The 22,587-nt window shown below is 45.1% G+C and overlaps 1 long non-coding RNA gene across 1 annotated transcript in view; it reads right to left on the reverse strand.

The window, feature by feature from the left end:
• Positions 1 to 578: 578 nt before the first annotated feature.
• Positions 579 to 22,587, reverse strand: part of LOC144142122 (uncharacterized) — a 28,101-nt gene continuing 6,092 nt past the window's right edge. Inside the window, exons 4-5 of the long non-coding RNA XR_013316846.1 lie at positions 10,728 to 10,823; positions 579 to 853 (exon numbers count right to left, since the gene is read on the reverse strand). This is a non-coding gene — a long non-coding RNA (uncharacterized LOC144142122). The remainder of the gene's footprint in view (positions 854 to 10,727; positions 10,824 to 22,587) is intronic.

The following is a 22,587-nucleotide window of genomic DNA, read 5'->3' on the forward strand; positions in this document are numbered from 1 at the left end:
TTGCTATTGTTCTTTTTCTGTATGCAAACATTTTTCAATGATACCAGAAAACCTGAAACCTGGAAACTGTGAGGGCTTTGTGATGACTACGTTGAGAGAAAATTTATTATGAGTAATGCAGGTTCCATGAACGGGCGGGTGTAACGCGCTCACTCCAGAATGCGCACCTTTAAAACAATGGTTATTACTTCCTGCAAACGTGATCAAGGGCGATCTCTTGTCTTCTTCTCCAAAACCTGGTAGCACCGAGTAGCTTTCCCAATTTTACGTTTTGTCCACAACTTTTCCCCATTTATTTCCGAAGGCTGTGGAGCGAGGTTTTTATTTGCTTTATCACCCATCGATCTGCATTTTGTTATTTTCAATGTTCTTTAGTTCTAGCAGTAGTCCAAAGTAACTCTTCAATGATACCCACTCGCGCTTTTGTAATTTTGCCCAGGCATACCTGTGCTTTTTATGTGAGTTCTTTCATGGGTGCCGCGCACCCTGCATAAGCATCTGCGGCTTCGCCTGGGGACACCTGTTATTTCAGGTATCTTGTGGCGTTAGTCGATTAGTGAGGATGTTAATAACCAGTGTATCATTTTATTGCACTTCGCATTCGAAGACATTGATGAGGTTTTATACAAAGCCGTTGAACATGTCTTGTATAACAACTCTTTGCTATAAACTATATCGGTGCAGTCCAACTGGCTTGATATATGATATTTTAACAATGAATTATGAACAGGGCTGGGCCCTAATTTGACTTATTAGCAGCAGATATTCCTATAGGCGCGGTGGCAGTCCTGGCTGGAAAATGGGCGTTGAATATTTCTTTTTTCCCGCAGCTCGCATGTCCTGTTGGCATATCCTGTGAAGAAAACACAAGGCAACAGGGAATTATTGTAGTTCTGCACATGACCATGCCAAGCTTTCCCAGGATAAAATTCACATGAGGTTACGCTACTGGCATACTTCAAAAACAAATTCGTTTTTTTGCAGCACGTGATATCGTTTCTTCCTGAGGAAACAGTCAGTGTCAGCGACAGTTTACACATTCTGTTAGGTACATACTTTTAATCAAAACGTATTTCGTCTCACAGAGATTGTTGTAATAGATTTCAAATATCACTAGACAATCTTCTGCCGTGTTCAATGTTAAAAAGTGTTTCCGAAAAAAACCCAACATATTAGCATTGGCGATAGCCATTATGTCGTAGCGGGTACGAAACAATAGACTGTTTAATGAGTAGTCATTGGCTTCCGAAATGTGAAAGATGTGTTGTGGGCATGAAATGTATGGGTTTTTGTATTTAGGGCACGGATGATTTGTTACGCGTAACAAAAAAATGCAGGTCGTAGGATCGTTTTGCTGATATATTTTTCTCTTCGTTGCGTATTGCTAGTCGCTTAGATGACATGGTCAAATTGTGGTAGAAGAAATATACTTCACGTCCATTTAAACAGGAGAACCAACGAGGACTGGAATTCTTTTATATGAGATGATTAGCCCAGCTAGGGTTATTAGTTGCACTGATCGCTGTGTGTAATGTCCCATAGCAGGGATATGAAAGGTTTTGAAACATTTTTGTCTAGACTCAAATAGCATTTAGTACTCACAAGATTTGTTTGGTATTAATCTGCGTGGTATTAATTTACTAACAACCCCAGTTGAATAGACAGAAAATCGCTCGGCTCGTTTCATTTTAAGTAATTATCGCCGTACTGCAAGTGTTTCAAATATGAAATCTGCATTACCATTACCAGATCTCTCACTACGCCGCCAACTGATGCGCTTATGTTTGCTTCATAAAATATACTATCATCCCACTTTACGCGATACCTTCGTGTCTAGTGCTTCCTACAATTCCCGACGCCTTGATCATCGCAACAAGATCAGACCATTCGCATGAAACACCAACACCTTTCATCACACATTTTTCCCGCGCACGATAAGACATTGGAACCATCTTCCCGAACAGCTAGTGTTCATACTTGATAATAAATTGTTAAAATCAGCCTTATCCGCCCACTTCTCTGTGTAAACAGCTTTAACCATATTCTACACCTTTGTGTACATTTTTGTTGCTATTTTGCCGTTACAATTTGTGTCGATGCCTGAATACGCTTTTCGTTGTATTGCGGGCCCGTGTAATTTAAGTGTTAGTCCATTGAATATTGCCTTTGAATTGTACATATCTGCCTATGTGCGTGTCTGTTTTTATGCCTTTGCAATCAGTGTACTGCCGTTCTTTTTTGTTGTCGTTTTGTTTTCTTTTGGCACAATGGTGCTCTGTATTCTTCCGCGCGCGTTTTGCCTTTTTAGTCGTGTAATCATTTATTCTGCTGTTACATTTCTTTTTCCTTTACCTTATTGCAGTCATAACACCCCACTCACCTCTGTAAGGCTCTACCCGGGCCTTGAGGGTACAATAAATGAATAAATAAATCACATCTTCCTGACCCTTCATCATAGCAGAATCATCAGCTATCATTAATGACTGCCGAGAAAGGAAGGTGACGTGGCTCTCACTTTGCGAGCTCCCTATCACTACTACTATCGCCTAAACCTGCTTGTAAAAGAAAGCCTATACGCCTCGAGCGCGGCCTGTAGGGGCGCCACTGAAATCCCCCTAGCGGCCCGTTTCGAAAGCAAGCGCGGGAGTCCCCGGCTCGGTCCCCCCTGTCACCGTTGATTTTGGGGCTCGTTCAAGACAGCGATTTACCGTTTGTCCGCGTTAGAAATACCGAATAACGTGGAGCAGGCACTCTGTTTGCAAGCGTGGTGTGTTCACGAGAGTATAAACGTTTATGACGCGATCTTAGTGAGATCTATATGAGCGCCGGGCGTGTGTCACAGGCCGGCGTCCCGAAGCCAGCATTTGCATGCAGCTGATTGCAATTCCGCTGCCCTGAAATTTAGTGGCAGTGTCTCCGTAAGCAGTGTTTCCTCCGATGGTCATGTTGTGGCCATGCACACTATGATGTAAATCGACTTTGTGCACTTACAAAATCCAGCGGAGCACTCATGCCTGACAGCACGCAAGTTACGCCTGCCAATATCACATAGCAGATATTGATCAGTACCATGAAAAAGCCAATGCGGCATAAATTTCACAAACATTGTACCAAAGAAGTACGATGAATAATGCAAAATTACACTCCGGAGTCAGCACACGACGACAAATTTAATGCTGGGTCGTCTTGTCCCGAGGTGAGCGCTCGCAAAGATTCATTTATCCTCCACGAGAAGCGCGAAGACGGGTTTATAGAGTAATCCGCGTCCGCGACCAAACTCTTGTTCGAAACATCGTCATATGACACAGGGAGACTGCAGAATCTAGCATAAACCGAAATCAGAACCCTTATCAGACGACACTCTTCCAACGAGCCCGTGTGTACGAGATTTCGGCGCACGTTAAGGTTCTCCAGGTGGTCAAAATTAATCCGGAGCCCTCCACTACGGCATGATTCATCGTCTCCGTTGCGTCGGCGCGTTAAACCCTGCAATCAATCAATCAACTCTTCCAACGACACCTCATATCGCTTGTGAACTGCCTACCCTGTATTCTTCAAAAAATGCGTCCGCCGAGTGATCAGCCATTCGTTGAAGGCGAAAAACAAACGAAAAGTGAACACGCAGCAATTGTGTGTGTGATTACTAAAACGTTCATTCGTTGATTTCGCTCCGCATTTGTAAACAACGATAGTTGAGCGTCCTCCTCCTCACCCCCCCCCCCACCCCCCTCATGTCTAGCGATATATCACTGCATTTCGCATCTAGTTGGTCTGGTGAATATTACCTTGCTCAAACAAACGTCTTTAGAATTTCAGAAGCTGCACTCGGTTTTTTTTTCATTCCCGTACGACTATTCTATTTATTCCTGACTTGCAGACCATTCATTTTCCCGTGGTTTCATTAACATATACCTTGGTTCTTACTATAAGGCATGAGCGGGCACATATCTGACACTGCACATCCTTTGAGTGTACTTAACATTTTCGCGTGGCTTATATTCCCATAAAAAGCACAAGTTTTTGTCAGCTATTGGGTTATCACATCCCCGAATCATATTTTTCTACGACGTACATAGAAGCAAAGCCGCATTTGCTGTCTGCGCTGCTAAACGAACCAACCTCTTTCAGGTCCAATATGAGGTCTAAACGAGGCGACAATAAATAGAATTCACTTGTGCTGACGTGTTCGAAGGTGACAGCGGTGATATGCTGCTGCCGTCGCCGACGCCCGCAAGAGCGGCCAAGAAGCGCGCAGAACCGCCTCCCCGCGGGTAGCTCTTGTTGGCGTTAGAGCGCTCTACCAAGACGCAGCTGTTTTTTTTAAGTGCGGTATACGCGCAGTTAGCTTGCAGACGTCACCATAACAAGTTGTTTAGAGCGCGGAAAGGCAAAGAGAAGCGAAAGAGAACCAAAACACTGCATGACCGCCTATCAGTCACGCAGCGCTAATCCCGCAAACGCCGCGGAGAAGCGGCGGCAGGCGGCGCAGCGATCGCGTATCTCGAGGCGTATAATGACAACCTTTGCCACTGACGTTCATCTACTCACAGGTGAATTTATCTGGCGCAGGTTCTCGTATGTTATGGTGATGCTCAGTGACTCGTGAAAGCCGCGTCAGCAAATCTAATCCTAAGCCCGGAGAGGCATGCCTTATAAAAGATCTACACTAGTACAACCAAGACGCTGCAAGGGCGAACAGCGGAGTTCTACCGACATAAAACAACCCAAGAAGCACCGCACATATAGGCGTCTCTTGGCAGGCACAGTCAACCCAGGCACCTCACCCCCTCTTGATTAACTGTCATTTGAGAATACGGCCCTCATTGCACGATGATGCCCTCGAACACGTGCACGACTAGAGTGGGATGAGTAAAATGGTCACCCGCCTCAAAGAATAAGTCGCAAAATAGATCACCTGCAAACTCTTTTATTTTTCTGTGGAAGGTACGATCCCGCACTTACTTTCAAGCCATGAAGAGTCGCTGATCTTAAGGAACATTGCAAGGCGAATTTGAGTTCGGCCTTTTCAACCAGCATGGACTGAAAAGGGCTGAACATGCTCTTGAAAGCCAAATGGAGAGCTTTAACTGAACTCCGACCAGCTAAGTGGAAGACGTTCTGCTTCCTTCGAGGCTTCTTGATCTACAAGATTCTAAGAAAAAGAAGTTGCGTACATTTATGACAGGGGTGAAACGGGATATATTATCTTCGGTTGTCGTTTTCGTCATCAAAAAATAGCAATCCGTAGATTTGTGAATAAAGCCACGAACATTGACATAGCTTTGGCGGTCAGAAGGAATCGCTGTCAGCGAACTACCTCTGCACGAATGATATCGCTGTTTGAAACGTAGTCTTTAACCTATGTGGCCCAGGGACAAATCCGGCATATCATGCGCGGTGTTGTACGTGAATAGGGGCTGAAGATGATGCCGATTTCAATACCACCTGTTTTTATTTCTATATCTTTCAGCAACAAGTGTAACGACCATTTTTTGCTATTAGCGCCACCGATGATCGGGAGGGCGTTATGGCAACTTATGCCGCCGCTACACTCCCACTACTTTTGGTGATCCTGCGGACGCATACGAGCACTGTGCGACGAGAGGTATTTGCCTACCCGCGTTACCGACACGCCCAAGCTATGGCAGAGCGGTCCCTGAACTCGAGAATGGCCATCAATCACCCACCCTCCAAACAGTGCTGTGCAACTGACGCCGTGTTTCACTGTTGCGTCAACCAGGACCATGGATTTTATGGGTTCGGAACGGACGATTCAAAACCAATGTATGATCACCAGGCTTGAAACATCGTGTACCAATTTTGGCTCACGTTCCCGCCGCTTCATTCTGCCGTTACAAGAGGTTGATCACCGACCCCACGTCGCGCCGCCAAGACTCCCCAACGATGAGTCTCTCCCCCTTTTAACAGGGGAAACGTATTCTATTCAACGTCTGGAGGCAGTATTCCCAACGTTGACAACGTTGAAAATTCCCTAGAAACGCCGGTAAGGCGGAACAATAACGCCGACAAACAATGCTCCACACTGAATATAGAAAGAAAGAATTTTCTGTACCACTCATTGAAAATCATGATGGTGCTGATTTATTGCATATGAGATCCACCTGAACTTCAATGCATAAACTATTGTCCCATAAACAAATAGGGTTCTACGCCGTTCTACGGGAGATAGCATAGCTATACGCGCTGGTAGTGATCAAAAACCAGACTTTCTTCTGGCTTGGCAATGTCAAGTACCAGCCGGCCGCCTGCCATGGTGCAAAAAAAGTAAAGAAAGTCTTTGACTAGGATATATTCTACAACTCTCCAAAAACAACTCTTAAGGCCTTTCTTTAGCGCTCAAGGAAATTTACCATACAGATTGCATGTCGGCGATGAACCTTTTGGTGGCAGTCACCAAGGAAGATATGGCGACCCGCCGACAGCCTCACCCGAAACTGCGCAGGCAATTGTCTACTTATGCAGTCGAGCGAGTGATGTTCCCAAGCTCTTCAAACGTTCTGTTAGTAAATAGAACCTGGGAGTGGTGGCTGTTCGTTGCTCTTTGTCACACCTAACTGACTACGCGAAGAGGCCTTTAAATCTTGCCACGATTATCATACTTCTCTATATTTTGTTTACAGTCGCACCCTAGCCAGATTGCGAAAAAGATACTATTAGGCCACTTTATACATCCAGAATGTCAATATGCCGAAGCATATAGAGAATGCCAGCGACAAACGAGGCCCTAACCCACCATACCGAAATTATACAACCAATCGAACCATGGATCACTCTCTTCCAGTAAGTTTGAATAGGTGTGCTGGGTATTTTTCTGACAAATGTATGGAAACTTTACATGTTTCCTGCGACACGTTTTTTCAATGGCAAAGCAGAATTCAAAGCTCTTTTATACAGAACGATGTCTGAAAATATGGCTTCATTGCTCGTGAAACAGTTTTACGCCCCAGTTCACAGAATGTCACAACCACCGATCACGGTTCAGGCTCACTACCAAACTAACGCAATAAATTCTGGTTATAAATGTCCAGTACGATCTCGAAAATTCGCCCTACCACCCACAAACAAATATACTGAACGAGGTGCGTAACAAAATGACTGCAGAAGAAGTGGAAATGTACCTCGACCTAAAGGACAGAAACAAACTTTTTGGCAGCAGCGTTGCGGGGACAATACATGCTTCCTAAGTCACGTGCTGGTCTAACACGCTTCCTAAGTCACAGCGTTGGTCTAACAGCGTTGGTCCAACAGATACATTTCTGAGTCCGCCAACCGCGGCGTCATTTGGCAGCAACAGTCGGCCACGAGACACGCTTCCTAGGTTATGTGAGCGTTATTTGCAGGTTTTTTATTCGTGCCGTTGGTTGGTTATTCGTTCCGTACAGTTTTATCGTTCGTGCTGTTTATTATTCGCCACTACTGTTGCAGCCAAGCGTGTGTGGTGTTTTGGTCTTCTTTTTCTTGTGTGCAATGGCTACTTTTGCTGAGCTAGCTCGAATGATTGCGTCGTGTGATTTGTTGCTTGACGATAAGCTATGTGGTAAGCTAGATGTGGTTGCCGAAATGCTTAAAGACGCAGTTAGCAAACCTGGAACTTTGTGAACGTGTTAGGCTATCTGAGACTGTAGACGTTCTGGGTACAGGATTTGGCTAATTTTATTTATTTATTTATTTATTTATTTATTACATATACCTACAGCACCGACATGGCATTATTGTAGGGGGGTTCAAATCCTGATGCATAAAGCAATCACAAAAAATGGCAAACAAAAAAGGGCAACATCACTTAGAAATACGATGGCGAAGCATAAACTGTAACATGATACATCACAAAATCATCGATTGCAGTGTGAAATTCGGATGCGGCGACTACTTCACTGGGAAGAGAATTCCAATCTTCAATCGTTTTAGGAAAAAATAAGTGTTTAAAGACATCAATGTGGCACTGATACGGTGTAAATGAATGCCAAACAGGCGGAGCTCATAGCCTCGGACATCGAGATTTTGGCACGGTGCGCAGCTCATCAAATAGGGGTTAGTGAACTATAGCAGTACTCTAAACTGACTAGATTGAGATAAAGTGAGTCCCTGTGGCTGATTGTGAAAACTACCATATTATTTTGCAGAACATGGGAAGCTCTATCGAGTTCCCTGTTGAGGTAACTTGCATTGACGTTATGCACAACGCGCAAACTATGCGAAAAAAGAAAAAAATACGTTTGTTTGTTTTTTCTGGCATGTAAAAAGGACGAATTCCCCCTGAAGGCTTCAATTTCCCGAGAAGGCTTCTAAGGCAAGGCTGCAACGAGCAACATTGGGTTTTCTTGAAGTACCGATGTACCGTCACTGAGAATTGTACATTTGGAAACAAGAAATGCTTCTCAAAGAACTTAGTGCTCAAAACGGAACACTACTGGCAAATTTTGTGGTCGGACAACTGTCGCTTCAACGCTAGAAAAACTGACAACAGTTATAAAAAACTTTTACATTCACTTTCTAATCTCACATTTGTGGTCTTCGACTATAACACAGCCGTACTTCAGACCGCGGCATTTTTTTCCAGTGAGCTACTAAATACAATACAAGTTATCGCAATGCTGGAGTACATGTTGCCAGTCTTCCCAGGTTAGATACTCATGAGGTCGCTGAACGTCTTTCTCAGAGTGCTTAGAATGTTTGCCAAAGAGCCAGAATAGCAGTAAGTTCTTAGGAACCAGGCGATGCTCTTCGTTAAAATCTCCGATGAGATGATCGGCGCTTCAAACTGGCTGACAATATTTTGGTTTGGCAAACGCATGTCACAGTGTATTCCCAGAAAATGTTTTAGCGATAGTTTGGGAGGTATACAATACGGCGCCGTATTTGTGACAACTACGGGGTAATTCAGAGTTTTAAGTTCATTGTCACGAGAAACTTGAAGACGCTTACACGCTCGCGCTGTGCTCTTGAAGCGTTACTCTAATCAATAGGATTGCTGCTATCGTTCGCACATCGCAGAGCTTCTGCTCTTCGTGTTCAACGAAATCGGGGGGGGGGGGGGGGGGGCGTGCGTAATTTTAGAGGGTCAGCGATGGAGCAATCAGCAGTCCCCACCTGGGTACACTGTGAACGTCCGCTTCAGCAGTACGTTCAGTGCTACACACCCCTACGGTTGTTCAGCACCATGAAATCATCGCAAAACCATTATCGGGAGCCATATTCGAGTGATAATATAAGAAGATGACGTCGCTTAGATTCAGCAAGGTTCAACGTCCTACACAACCCCTAAGAAGAGTTGATTGCACTAAAACTAACATTCAGAACTTTTGCCACTGGCGCTCACTGCCTCTCGGTGGGAATATTGACATTCGTATATGGGATGATTGTTGGGCGACACATAAGAAATAACAGCCCGGTTTTCAGAGAAGTTTGCTCTATGTCACACGTCAATGAGCAACTGTGTAGATTGTTTGCAATTTGATCTTGTTACCAACTTGTCAAGCCAAATGTTTAAAATGTTCACTAGCTTGAATGAAAGAAATGTTTTCAGATAGTTTAAATTTAAGGACAGGACACCAGTTGAAGCGCGCTCGCAAATGTACATGTTTCCGTGGCCATTAGCGGTTTTTGCGTCAGTTACTTGAGATGCATTTAGGGTACGTATAGTTCTGTATTCGCAAGTTTCCAGGGAGTTGTCTATTGAACAAAGTCAAGATTTTCACGACATCGTTCACATGTCAAGGGCATTCCTCAGGTAACTGTTTTGTAAGAGAAATAATTAGACGGAGTGGAAAAAATATTCTGCAAAGACGTTTCGGCACATGCGCTAACTGTTGACAACTGCGAAACTTTTCAAAAAATATCTCATTGTGTGGTCAAGAAGGTGGAAGTTATTGGTCTACTCAGTGCGGAAGCCTTTGTCGGTCTCCCTGGTTGTCTGTCTTCTTCTGTGTTTGTCCCTCATGTGTGTCTCTGGGACTAAACGAAGAACAATGCTTTGAACCAGAAATTTGTTTATCAAAACAATACGAGAGACTAAGTGTGGAAGCGCTCTTATTAGTTGACAACATTTTTGAGCAAGAACCTTGGGTTCGTTTGCGCCATAAACTCACTACACACGTGACAGTTTCAGTGTTGTTCTAGTAAATACAAAAGACACCGTTTTTTGCGCTATAACCATGCGCATTTTAAACAATGTATTTACACAAGGACACAAAAAGTCCTCGCGTTCAAGGAAAGAGGTCAGGGCTCAAACGCCGAGAAAACGTGTAACAAACACTACGAACAGATTTATCGGTAGGAGTGCGAACACGGCTAATTTGAATTGACCTTAGCAAACCTTTAGAGAGATCATTATGGGAGGTCGGAAACAGGAGGGGAAGAGCGTGAGAAGAAACTCAGTCGAGGGGAGTGGCCGTTCATTTGGCGGAGTTACAGAAGGCTAACGTCTGTATACAACATTTGAAACAAAGCGACCGGATACGGGCCCATTCCTTTACAATGAATGCACATCACACATATAGCAACTAGTTTTCCAGCCGCAAAACAAAAATAAATTTCTTCACGGAAAAAAGCAGAATACCACTTTTTCATAGGTAAACGTTTGGGCTAATTTTTGCATGTGTTGTAATAAAATTACAAGCGCATAAAAAGGCATTGCTTCTACAATGTACACAAAATGTCTCTGTTACTATAAATGCTGCGGTCGGCCATTAGGAGTAGGTACGAACCTGGCATTGGAGAGAGTAAAACCGTTTTAAACACTCCACACGAGTTGTCATACGCCTGGAAGTGCAGAACTTCCAGGCGAAAGGGCTCCATTGATCCTGAAACAAAATGAAAACACCATATTTCGTTTAACAGAAGAAGTATTAAACAAATGTATTAACAGAGCTCTGAAAATACGATTTTCCGGGGTGTTCTTGGGACAACTATTGTGAAAATTGAAATAAATTGCTTGCGCGGATTCAAGGCGCGTTAATGTGAAAGAGCTTTCATTTTTGATATTGTGAAACATTCGCCCACCACATCGGTTGCTGAATCAATATCAATGCTCGCATTTGTCATTTTTGGTGGCACAGTGGTATCAGTCACTTTTAAAAATCACGTTAACCGTAACGATCTTCGGTGTTGTCTAGCAAATTTACCCTTCGTGTGCCGAGTAAACCTAACTTTTCTGAGGTTGTCATAATGAAACTTTTTAGGAGAATTATAATATGAATCATCGATTATCGAGCCATATCTTGAAGAATTTTAATTTTTTATTATGCGATATAACACCATGTCGCCGAAAGCTAACATATCTTCCCGCTACCGGTAGGCACCCGCTTCGAAAAGAAGGCGAAATGGAAGACGTTGCTGTGCACATATAGCCCCCACTGGAGGTCGTAGAATATCCGAGGACGAATGCCTGCACCTCGACAGCATCGACTCGTACTTCAAGATGATTACACGTCCTCATTAGGTAATTCGCAGCGATTCTATGGCATGAGGTGTTTCGAAGAGGTGATGATATCCAACAAGACATGTCAGTATGATTGCCCTGCCCATGCCCAAGAAGAAAGAGCCATTCAATCGCGAACTCTGCCGTGAGGACCTCCCACCGGCACGGACGATTTTTCGGGAGTTGGGATTCCCACTTTGGTTCAAGAAAGCGTGTGGTGTCAGCCTTATCTCTCTTTCTTTTAAGGTAATTTTTGTTTCAGCTGTTGTCAGCCGTAGCTGTGGCCCATTTTTATGTTATGCAGTAATATGTATCCGCCCATGTGTGAGCGGATACCTATTTCGTCGAACCCACAACAGCCGGAGAGGGCCTAGGTACGTGTCCACAAAGGAGTAAATGTCGCTTTGGATAGTGGAAGTGTTGGATGCGCGCGGGAAATCCCGTATCGTAATTATGGAGACCATACATCGACGTAGGGTAGTAGCCACTAGTGTGCGGAAGAGAAGGCCGGGCTGAAGGCAGTGTCTACCGTCGATTTCGGATGACTTTAAGAGCGCCCACCATAAATTTTAGAGCACCATGTTTTCGTAAACGGAAGCTTGCAAGGCCATTGAGTAGAAGGACATTGCACCGCGCTAGCTTCGCAAGATCCAGCGTCCCGAAATCATTTACAACCTCTAGACTATATATAACCAGTAGTGCTATATCCGCACAATTCGCATGTGCATTTTCGAATGATAAATTAATTGATCTGTGGTTAGGTTTAACGCACCGTAGCTACACGTCGGCTATGAGGTGCACCATACTGAAGGGTTCCGGGCTAATTGTGACCGCGCGGGAATCTACATGCGCCAAAAGCTCGCCACACGGTCATTTCTGGTCAAACAAATATGAAGTCGGCTCAATGGTATGTTCCTAATATATTGGTGACACAGTCATTTTGGGGAGCTTACAGGCCAAAAGTTGTTGAAGGCAGTGAAAAACTTATATACGTAGTGTGATGGCGCTGTGTGCGCAAATTAGTGTGTCTGAATGCAGAGCTACGTTGTTCAGTAAGTTAATCATGTACGAGGAGCTAGTCTCAATGCTGAAATGTTGTAGCAGGATCATTCTATAGAGGTACGTGATGGTACGTTTTGCAGCGTGAATAATTCCTTCACCTCGGGCCCACTTCGGCGGCGCTGTGTGGTTTATTTACGTCTGGTTTTCGATTCGAGAGGGGAAGTACTGATCTCATCAAAAGGCAGATCCAGAAACTCCTGCGAAATGTATCAGAACAGCAAAGGCCCCTGGTCTTACCATATAAAACCTACACGGCAGTTTACCTTTAGGCTGATTATTTTCACCCAGCCATGCGAAGAAAGACCATTATGTGCGCAGGTTTGCCGGATGTTCGCAGTAAGGTCGGAGACATACCCAGAAAGCCACATTTCCAAGCAGTGGACAGAGGCAAACCGGTTATCTATTAAGGTGTCTTAGGCCTGCGGTTTGATACAAATTTTGTTTAACGGTCAAGGTTTGATGGAGGTACGCATTTTTTCCGTTCAGATATGCGAGGGCGGTCCGCAGCACCGTAATGTCGTCCGCGTATAGAAGCAAAATGCAAGTCCGCTACGGAGAGAAAATGCACGGAAAGTGGGGTACTGATAACCAAAAACAGGGGCAAAATAAACGACACGTCTTGCACTCTCAGGTGAAGTGGTAATGGCTTGACCCAGTGATTTGTTCAAAAGCGATATTTTTCTAAGATAAGCCTCAATGAATGAGCACTTCTGGCTAGGAAAAGAAGGCTCATCAAAAATTGTGGATATGGCATAGTCGATGACGTTATCGTAGACCTTTTGAATGTCAATGGCAAAGACCTTCTGCACTATGTGAAAACGACCGCTAAAGAGCACCATTAAGAGGAGATGGATAGCAAAACCGCCGAAAACAATAATTTTTTAATATAGTTCCAAAATATTCTGTCACTCTTCCAGAACGTCCCATTAATTAGCACCCAAAGATGCGCACCTGAAGTCATTTAAAAATGGCACCAAACGCGTCCGAAGTGGCCCCGCCTATTTACTGCAATTTTTGGGATGCACAGGGCTACTTCCATTGTTATATTTTCGAAAAATCGTGTGATAACATTTATTATCATTATAACTTACAAATATACCGCATGGGTAGTTGAATGCTTCTGTAGTTCAATGTAAGCCGCGATGGCGCTGCGCTAGTTGACATAGCAGGACATGCTATGGACCTGCTATGTCATATGACATAGCAGGCATATGACATCGTAAACAGATAAATGCTGTGGAGAATGCTGAAACTCCAGGGATTAGATGACGAGTAAATGCAGTCCCTTTTAGCAATCTCTAAAGGCAATAGAGTGCGCCTTATATGGGAGGCACAGAAATGCACCCAGGAGGTCAACACCAATCGGGGACTGAAACAGGAATGCCCTTTGAGCCCAATACTGTTTATAATTTACATGGAAGGGTTAGAAAAGAAACTGGAAGAAAATCAAGTAGGGTTAAGCCTAACCCATATGCTGCAAGGCGAAGTAGTACAACAGCGTATTCCGGGAATGCTATACGCAGACAACATTGTTCTTTTAGCTGATAACCAGACCGATATGCAATAAATATCGGGTTAACTCTTAGCGCAGAAAAATTGGGAATAACGGTTTTCAATGACGGTACCACTGACGCAGTGTCCATCCCGCAAAACGAATTACCCAGAGTGGAGGAATATAGATATTTAGGAGCGTGGATAAACGAATGGGAGAACTGCTCAAGAACTCACGAGTAGCAACTTAAGGTTAAGGGAAAGCGAAACGCATCTTAATGAAGCATAGAGCTCTGTGGGGGTATAAAAAATATGAAGTTGTAAGAGGAATGTGGAAAGGCTAATGGTTCCGGGTCTCACGTTTGCGAATGCTGTACTCTGCTTAAAATCAGACGTTCTATCAGGCCTTGAAGTGAACCAGAGAACGGGATTGGATTGGATTGATTAAACTTTATTTAGGCCGGCAGAACGACGTTTTTACGCGCCGCGACGCGGGCCTCGGCGTCGTCCTGGTGGCTACTCATCCGAGACGTGAGCTCGCCGTTGCCGACTCGCGAGTCTCATGCCTGGCGAGCGCCCGCAGGACCTGCTGGACGGCCCAGTGTTGATTTTCGTAGGTGTAGCTCCTTGCGGCTTCTGCAAGCCGTGGCGGGACGGGAGGCCGTTTGGCATTAGGCGCGCATGGAAAAACAACTAACGAAGCAGTACAGGGAAATATGGTGTGGGCGTCATTTGAAGTTCGAGAATCACAGAGTAAAATATTCTTTGAGATGAGGTTGAGAACAATGGGTCAACGAAGGCGGGCAGCTAAAGTTTTTAGGTGCCTATACTTGAAAAGCGTGGGCACGCAGGGGTTAAGAAAGACTAGAAGCTTAACGATGAAATACGGAACGAACAGTCGATAATACCGGAGAGCTAAGGTAACCAAAAAAGAGGCAAGGCAGATTGAAACGAACAAATGGATAGAAAAAATGGAAGCTAAAGCGTCGTTAGGGATTTACAGGGTGAGAAATTGAACATTAGAAAGCAAAATTTCTACGATAATTCCAAAGGCAGTGCTTTGCTTTTTAATGCTAGAGCAGGTTGCTTGCGAACTAACAGCTTTGTGGGGAAGTATTCAAAAAATGATGGGGTATGCGTGGTCTGCGGAAAAGAAACAGAAACTATGCGGCACAGTGTTAGAATGCGAGGGTATACATCAAAATCTACATTAGGGAAATATTGGGCTTCCAGAAGCCCTAGGATTTAAGGGTATCACAGAGGAAGTTAACTTCAAGGCTGTCGAGGGGACGAAAAGAAGATTACAATGCTGGTGGACGAAAAGCAGAAGGGGGGGTATATTGCCTAGGACAGTTACCACCTGTAACAGAAAGAAGTATTTTGTGCCTAATAAGCTTTATGTGCCTGCCCTAAGCAGCGCTAGTATTAATCCAGAAGTATGAAACATATGTAGATTAGTTCTTTTTGGTAAGGTGACATGTCATAACCACGGTACAAAGGGGAAACCATTAGCAATCATCATCATCACACCATTGGGCATGCATGGCGGAAGGTTTGCTTACGTCAGCTCGGTCGCCTACCCTGTTTGTACGCATGTAATTGCTTTCTTTTTCGAAATATTCGAGCGATCTTTCAAGCCTGAAGTCCACTGTGCATAGCCTAGCTCTTCTCAGTATCCACGCAAGAAGCGACAATTTGAAAAAAAAAATTGGAACGAAAACTTTGGAGTGCGACTTCTCATAACACCATTTATGCTGGGAAATGTAACATCTTCCGTCCAAGTATTTGAGTTTTCGAAACCACTTTTCCGTGACTTCTTTGTCAATGCTATATACACAGCCTAAACTATAATAAGTATGTTCTCACCGAAGTTTCTGTTTTTATTCACACTTTCTTTCAAAAATCAATAAAATTTTATTCGTGATAAGTATATATTGAAAAAAAAATCAACTGTTATGGCTACCATTATTACTGTGGTTCAGAAGAAAGCCCGAAGCATTTAATACATATAGAGAACGTTGCAGCGCTGCGCCTGTAACAACATTTCTTAAAATGTTCCTTAAGCCAAGAAAAAATCTAAATAACTCACAATTTTTTATTATAAGATACAGTACATAGTTTACTAAGAAATTTTCCGCAAGGGTATTAGACATCCAGCATAGGTAGTAGACATCTAGTTAGCGGGAGATGTTGTTGGACACGTACCTTCACTATTCATCGCCCCTCAAAACCGATATCGTAAAGCCCATTCTCCTTGCCCAGACGATTTATGAGCCTAGTTTTAACTTGGTAGTACCACACGCAGTGTAATCCACTGTTGAAAACAGACGGACAGAATATCCTCCAGTAGTTTTACGTTGTACATGTCAAGGATATCGGGCCTAAATCACAGGGATGGCCTGGTGACTCTGCAAGCTTCGGTATATGTACGTTGTCAGCGTGAAGCCATGACCCTGATATTTGATCATAGAGACAAACTTTTTTGATGGATTCCAGATGAGTAGGCATTGGTTCATTGCGTTTTTTACTTTGCATCTATTGCCTCCAGTCTGGAAAAGCAGAAGGTGTCTTTTGATGAATCTGAACTAGAAACGAAGCTTTGGTCACAGCTGAAAATGCAAAAGAGCACGTCACATATAGTCGTGTGCAATAGTAAACAGGTGAGGGTCGCTGGCTGGAAGTAGAACGCAGCGCACAAAGCGAGACAACACCGGCGTCATATCGGCGTAAATCTTTGCGCGATGTTATTAAACACGCACTGGCTGCAATTCAGGAATGGGTCACAACTTTCCATGGCCTGAAAGGTGCCCCTGGGGGAAGCTGTCGTAGAGGATGGACCGAGCTTGAGCAACTGAACTTTCTTTCAGAATACCGCCACTCAGACACGCAAGTAAGTAGCGGCGGCAATTTTTTGCGGATATCAATGTTGCCAGATTGCCGCTTGTACGGCATCGCCGCTAACTTTTGCCGAGAAGTTTTTAAAAAACACTGCCGAAGACGAAAAAAAACAACATTATTTGAGGAGCATCTGCAGCTAAAATTCAAGACACGCACGGTATCTGATTCACGCGTGGACCTACATCAGTCGCATATAGTGCACAGCCGGAACACAAAGGTCAGACTGACAACAAAATGGCGACGCCCAACCAAAGGCGCAGTGTAATCAAATGTCGTGATACAAATCTACCAATGACCGTAGAGCGGCACGGAACAACGGGAGAGAAAAACGCCCTTACTCCGAAACCTTATCTAGTGACAACAGGCCGACTGATACACCATGTAATTCATGCCGGCGTTGGCAGATATTAACCTGGTCGTCTTGCAGCCGCAGTCTAATGTTCGAAACGCGTACGGGCCTTATACTCCAGGGTTTTTGTGAGCCAGCGCTGTGAGCCAGCGTGTGCCAGCCTGAGCTTCCGCTGGTCCCATAGCTGCAAAAGTCGATGGCTAGACTTTTCCCTCAATTACGTACGTATATTTTGTGAAAAGCGTCGTATAGAGCTGGCTTATTCACAGTAATTGCACACGGGCTGCCCGCGGCAAAAGATTGCGCCGATGTTATATATCGAAGGTCATCGCATTCGTCTACGGAGCAGCATTGCCCAAGGCAGCCTGTCGTGCTCGATATAACTGCAAGGCGAATAGAGTGGAGATCACTCTACAAGCAGTTGTTCTGTCACTGCGAGAAAACTATCGCTCGCACGCGAACGGGTTAGGTCTGGTGACATAGGTGGCATTTCGGGAAGAGTATATCGGCGGTGAGAACGCAAGATATCTTTAGGTAGCGTAAAAGGAGCGTCCCTAAAGTGGTCCAGGGAAACTACGGCGCCTTTCCATAAGGTTTTGTGAATCCTGTAGAATGGCGGGGCATTGAAGACCCCAGCCACGTGTGTGATACAGTCTGCACTCGAACGGCCAGCTCAATCCTAGCCTCGGTGCGTGTGAACTGTTTAACTGTTTACAAAGAGCATTACGGTACAACAGGCACCCGCATATAACCCGTTACGACATTGCAGGCTTTAAACCGTGTGCCCGAAATGATCGGCTGTTGCGGATAAGATGTCAAATCATAAAAGGAGGTTTGTCTAATGGACATCCTATGAAGACACAATAACGGCCAGGTGTAGAAGAATTGCAGTAAGCATTAAAATTAAGAGAGTGAGGAGTAGAGTTCCCTCGAAGGCGGAAATCGAAAACTAGAATTTCACCTATGGGAAGCCTTCTATATTCTCTCTAACCTTCGTTGGCAGCCGTGGATCATTCCAAGGCCCTACATATTGTGGTATCAGGCATAGTGAATGAGGCCAAGCAAAGCTGGGCTTCTAAAAATGGCTGGCAGTCTTTAGTTACTGCACACCTAAATGACTTTGACGTGTGTAGCCTGGTTGGAGGGATACTGGTTTGATTAGAACAGCCTTGTTGTGGTTTAGAGTGACATCGTGGTATACGAAAGAACTCAGCACGGTGATGGGTGAGACTCGAAACCGCAGTTTCCAAGAGGGTGAACTGAAAGTCTACCTGAACAAGCTGGTCTGCATCAACAGAATCACTTCCAATTTGAACGTGTTATTTCTGCCGGCAGCGGGAGTGGCGAAGCACACGCTGCACCACCGCTAGGAGTACTCCAGAGCCTGCAAGCTTGTGTCTTGTGCCAGTGTGCCTTTGTTTTCCACCTCAAACCAACAGAAATGTTCATGTGTAGAAATTTTAGTGGCCCCGGACCAGTTCCGCTACGCGCATCGCTTACCGCAAGTAGCTTTGTATTTTTGCATTTGATGAATTTAGTAACAATGATTTTCTTGTTATCTCTGCACTCAGACAATAAAAATGCTCCGCCTGTGGCGATGCAGGCGACATCGCTGTTCCTGGATGCGATGCACCGGAAGCCGGTGATTGCGCCGCACAGAATGTCCGACACTTGGTCTTGTGTCGCCCACAAAAAGATCATTAACACTGCGCCACAGTGGCCTAGTTTTAACGCAGGTAAAATATGCACCCATTGTACAACAAATGGCGCCGTTTTGAAGCCGGCGAAATGTGCACCCATCGTACAAAAAAATTGGGCCCATCGCCCCGCGAGGGGGACTCGAGTAAATGCGTCGCATAGGGTGTGGGTGTATTGCGTTAACGTTTAGTCTTTGGGGAGTTGGTAGTAGTGAATGCGTTGTATCAGCAGCTTCTTGACGTAGTTTGAATGAGTAAAGGATATAAGGCGCGTTCGTAGCCTCCCATTCTGTGTCGGCTTTGTGGCGCAGTGGGTAGAGCACCATGTACATTGCGTTCCGCCCGCAGGGTCGAGGGATCGAAACCAGGCGCCGGATAGTATTTTTTTTTATATAGTGTAGGGGGAGGGGTGCGGACTACGACTACGGACGTCAACGCGGGTGACATCGTGAGTTACTCAAATGCTCTGCATTTAATATGGCCGTGTCTTGATACTGACGAGTTGTGCCCCACTCTAGGAATAATGGCCGGTGACTGCAGTGGACCTAGTGGACAAACACGGCAACTGGGTCCGGAGTGCATCGGGCGAACGAGGAGAACATGGTATGTTGTGCACATGACGCGGGCGCTGAAGTACTGCGGTTTTTTATGAGGCTCAGGAGAGGAAGGGTGCTTCACTGACATGCAATTGAAGGCTATGTAATAAAATGTATGAAATTTAACAGTATAAAAACGTAGTCTTTCGAACAGTCTGCAACGTGTACAAAAACGTTCGTACGTCAAATGTCGGGAAACAGTGGGCGCCAAGAAACCATCACAGAAAATTGTTTCCTAACCATGACCGATACGCGATAACGGCTGCTACAAGAGGTGCAGGACAACGCCTACCCCCACACTTGCGCAGCCTTGTTGTACGGAGTTCCGCAATGCTTCATTAGCAGTAATGTATAGTCCTTTAGGATGAATTTGTGTGTACTGCATTCACATTTTTCGTGACATTTCAACCCTTAGCAATGTAGGGCTCAATGAGCTATTCGTCGCTGACCTTAGCGTTTTATATTTGCAATCATTTTCAGCCGCTTTCATCACGTATCTGAGAAAAAGCTTTCATCACAGAGATGGAAAATTAGAAGATCGGTGGCTAGAAGAGAGTGCATGTCTTAAATTAGAAAAGGTGAAGCAACACCTGCAATGTTGAAGCGAAGAACAGTACAGGTAGGCTTTCCGAAGCGTATGTTTTTTGTGAGAAGAAAACAAAACATTTGTTATTTTAGACAGCACGAAGCAAGCTTGAAAAACGTTTTTCTCTACCATCAGTACTCTAACAATGCTCACTTGACCCGGTAGCCAGCTTTCTCGGACCAGACTCAATTTCAAAGCCTCACCGCAATAAAACAGTTATGCCCCAAAAATTCTAGTGCTATATATAGAGAGCGGTTTAAATATGTTCTGGCTACCTAAAGACATTGCCAAAACATTCTTGTTTAGTATATGTTTTTAATGTCCGCACTTTCGGCTTTTCATTGCGCATTCGTCAAAAAAATTGTGGCTGGAAGAAGGAGCCAGTGGCGCATCGCAAAGGCTGCCACACTGTGAAGGCCACAAAGCAATGACTTGTAGAGACCTACTAATATTGACGTAACCGCATTTAGCATCACGTGATATTATGTGCACTCACTCGCCTTATGCATAGCGTAGAAGCCCAAACTGTATATTTTTCCTTTCTGTGCCTTTGAAGTTGGTGTACTCCTGCTATTAGCCTTTATCATGCGTTTTGTTTTGTTGTGTGGCCTCCTGGAACTCAAGCTAACTTTGCAGTCTCAGATACAAAAATGAAAAAGGCGAACCAACGTGCTCCTGTAAACCAAAAACTGTATAACTAGGGCAGGCCCTCTTGATGACACAGTTGCAAAAAAGGCTTCGGAAATAAGCAGAGATACACAAAATTGATTTGGCGTGCTCAATATTGTGACAATAACGTGTACTGAATTAAAAAAGGCAGGAGTGTGTGGAAGAGTTTTAAGTGCAGAACACTTTATGCGCTCGCCTTGACATCGTAGCGCGCTGTAACGGTCGATGTCAAACGACCGCCGGAATCAGGTGGTGCGGCGTGAGAAGGGACCCAAGTAGAGCCCGACGTTTCGTAGTAAAGAGTCGCGCACAGGCTTCGAAAACCAAGAGGTTTAAATAGTCATAACTGTTCGAAACTGGGAAACGCTAGCGCTTGTCATACATGTCTCCACTGTTAAGCAAAAAAAAAAAAAAAAACTGGAGGTCCAGTTGACGCAAAATGAGGTGGATTTAAATGGGCTTGTGCATAAAGTGTACAGGTACGTGAACGACTGCTTGGTGTTAGTTCAATCCACCAAATTTGATAAGACGCGTGAGGAGGTGCTCGGGCTGTTTTCAAAAAATGGGCTGGGACTGACTTTCACGTTTGAAGTACCAAAGGAAACGAAATTTCAATTTTTGGATGTGTGCCTATCTTTCGAAAAAGACCGCATATGCTGGATGTATTCCCCGAGAACAGCAAAGGCGCTTCTTGACTATCGCTCAGCACACTCCCGGCTGGTTAACAATAGCATTGCATCGTCATGCTTACGGGCAGCACTCGACAAGTTGTGTGCGCACTTGAAGGACACTAGTTTTGATTGTCAAGTTCAAAGATTGAAGGAGGCAGGGTTTCCGGATGGCGCTATAACAGCCACGTGCGAAAAAAAATCAGACGTGCCATCAAGCAAGCCAATGACATGGCTGTTTCGAAACCTGCCCCACAAGAAAGAAAAAAAAAATTCCCGCGCCTTCCCGCGAGGGGAACACGAGTAAATGGAGAGCATTCGGGCCTCAGTACTGATTGAAGGCAGTGTTGCTTCCATCGCTTCTTCCGTGATGCTGGAGTAGCAGACACGAGTAAACGTGGGCACGAGCGTCAACCAAGGAAGGAAGGAAGGAGCAACGAATTGACTGAAGGACGAGCGACCGCTAGCCGCTTTATATTTGCAGCGCGCGCAGTAGAGGGAGAGCAGTACGGGGGGGAGAGCGCGCATGCGCAAGCAGCGCGCACCCTTCCACGCCCCACCGCGCTGCTATCACGCACCTGTTAGGCCGAGACCGCGACGGAGCGAACGGGCTGACTACGACGCATGCGCGCGCCAGCTGCTGTTGAGAGAGAGGAGGGAAGGAGAGGCGCACCTGCTGCGGACGCGGAACTGTTGACACCGTCCGACGCAGGAACAGGCGAGGCTAAGAAATGCTCTGCATTTAAAAGAGTGGAAAAAATCCCGTGTGTTCATCGGCTCTCTCATGACATCAAGCGAGTTGGTTCCCGATATGGTGTGAACGTTGTGTTTTCCGCAGAGAAAAAAGTAGGCCAGATAGGCTCTGCCGTTGGCAGACGCTTCGATACGCCGGGGCGGCATAAAAAACGCTGCCACGTGAAACACGGAAAGCAGTTCGTTGCTTGCACCCAATCAGTGGTGTATCGACTGCTGCTAGCGTGTGGCAAGGCGTACATCGGGCAAACCGTGAGATGCCTGAACATACGGTTGCGGGAACGTCAAAGATCGCTGGTGGGCAGGCCTTACACGCACCTGGCTTCGCACTGCAAAGAGTGCCAGGTACAGGGGTGTAAGCCCATTTTCGAAAAAAAA

The sequence above is a fragment of the Haemaphysalis longicornis genome, unplaced genomic scaffold (assembly GCF_048455015.1).
Source record: "Haemaphysalis longicornis isolate Haplotype H1 unplaced genomic scaffold, Haemaphysalis longicornis Haplotype H1 scaffold_6, whole genome shotgun sequence".
Taxonomy (NCBI): Eukaryota; Metazoa; Arthropoda; class Arachnida; order Ixodida; family Ixodidae; genus Haemaphysalis; species Haemaphysalis longicornis.